Here is a 2,516-nt window from a genome sequence, read left to right on the forward strand (position 1 = left end):
AAAGAAAATGGATAAAAAGTTACATATTTAGGAACACTAGTTAGCTCTAATGATTTTTTAAATAAGACCAAGAGTTTTAATTGTATGCTGATGAAAATCATTTAGTATAAAGAAAATTAAATAGTGTAGGAGAGAAAAGGGTTAATAATGGGCGCAAAGTCCCATGACTTGGCAAGCATATAAGACAGTGGTTCACAAGGAGTTCCTAGGCAGATGGCTCATTCTTTATATCAGGAGACTCAAGACATCATGGAAATATGTATTTGGTCATTACTAATTACCTTTTTTTTTTGGTGGCACTGGGGTTCCTAGAAGCCCTTCTACCTCTGGGCTACACTCCCAGACCTATATATATATATATATTTTTTTTTTAATTTGGAAACAGGGTCTCTTAAGCCAGTGTGGCTGGCTTCGAACCTGCACGATCCTCCTGTCTCTGCCTCTCAAGCGCGGGGATTACAAGTGTGCGCCACCACGCCCGGCATACTAATTACCTTCTTGATGTAGTTATAGATCAAGAAAAGAGCCTAGTTAGCATAGCTGTTTAACTATGGCACTACTTTATAGCTTAAATACAGAAATGGCAGGCAGTATAAGAGACCCTTAAGTCTAATTGTGGTTGAGGTCCTATCAAGTAGGTAAGAGGGGCACATACATGAATTTCTTCCAAAAATGTCATGAGTTTCATTTGGTAGACAAACTTTTTGCAACATAATATGGGAGAACATAAAGCATGATTTTGAAGGTGCCCTTTAGAACCAGTACTTGTCCTAACAACAGTTGAAGCTTCGCTAGGCAGGAGAGTAAGGTTATCTTCCTCACCTCCTGGTACTAGTAATTTCTTGGTCTTTGGGAAACTGGATACTATTTACCTCAAATCTTTTTTCTGTTAAAAGGCATATTAGATTCTCTCAGGGATGCTAGATTTTTTCTTATCCTTTATTTAAGTTTACAAAATACATGCTTATAGAAAATTAAAACATTCTAAAAATATATAAAGCAGACCATGAAATTCTTTAATTCCACTCCTTCACAAAGCCACTAGTAACAATTTGGTGTTTCTTCTCCATTATTTTTTAGTATCCAGTAGTTTACAAAAATTCATGTGCAACTTTCTTTTATCTAAGCAAAAGTTGAACATCTTTCCTTAACAAAGTCAAGAAGTTCCTCATTCTCTTAATGAATACAAAGAAATAAAACAAACGACTATAATCTACTGAACTGGTTCCTTATTGATAGAACATTTGGGTTAGTTTTACTTAAGAACGAGGGTGCGATGGACTCGTGCGCACTTGTCAGCTTATTCCTATTAGGCAGGTTCCTAGAAATAAAGTTAACAGGCCGAAAGATTCAAATATTTTCAATGAACACAAGAAAACTACACTTCCATCATTGTAACCATTAGTCCCACCTGTAGCATGCAAGATGGGATACGTAAAGTTTGGAAATGTTTGCTCGAAATTATGGTGTGACTTTTTTTTAACTTGGAAAAAAATTTCAAATTGATTGTTTTTATAATTGTCTTCTGACTACAGATGAAGTGTGATAAATTTCAACTGATAAAATGAATCCCAAGGGCAGGATTTATAAAATTTGTATTTACCAGGAGGCATTAGAAACTTTAATACTTTTCTATACTATTTCCACAAGGTTATAGCCCTTGCTACCACTCTAAATAGCTTCAATGGTTATCTCCAGAATTATTTGACCCCAAGTTTCTTTATCAGCATCCAACTGCTTGTGGGATAAAATCCAAACTCAAGATACGAGCTTTTCCTAACCAGCGTTACAAGACAATTCTGCGTTCTAGAATACACTGCTCATGTCCCCAAACCTGCTTTCATCCACGTCACGTTTCACCTCTGAATACCCTTTTTTTCTGCCCTCTTCAAGGTTTGCTCAAATGCCCCTTACATGATGTTTTCCAGTCCTTGCTGGGATAAATGAGCAGCCTTTTCTTCTGTGCTCTGCAAACATTATACCTCTAGTATGTCATTTCTGTAACAAAAGCTATTATTATTAATGGAAGTCTTAAGAGGACAGACATGTCTTGCCTTTTCCCGAACAGCATCTAGTGCAGAATACTGAAGAACATGAACTCAAAATACTGCTTTTGGAATAATATACATATATTAAGACTTCGAGTATTTTTAATTAATATTATAATTTTTAAAAAATTGTAAAAATGCTCCTCTTGACATGTCCTATTATAATAATTAGGTTTGTACATTTGCTAAAAAGGGATTTTCAAATAAAACTCAAAATACTGTCAGAACTGTTATGTCCAATAAATCAGCACATCCTTGATATTTGCATTTTACTTTCTAGGATCACAAATTGTTTATTTGGGAAATAAAAAGACGGAGGGGTGAGTTTACTGTAAAACAGAAGCAGCAATGATTCCAGCAAGTGAATTTCTGCTTTATATTGCCAGCCAGAGCACACAATGACTGATATTCTCCCTCATCAATGCCAAGCGTAAAAAACAAACAAACCACCATGAAGACAAAGCCACA

This window comes from Muscardinus avellanarius (genome assembly GCF_963383645.1).
Source record: "Muscardinus avellanarius genome assembly, chromosome: 6".
Lineage (NCBI taxonomy): Eukaryota > Metazoa > Chordata > Mammalia > Rodentia > Gliridae > Muscardinus > Muscardinus avellanarius.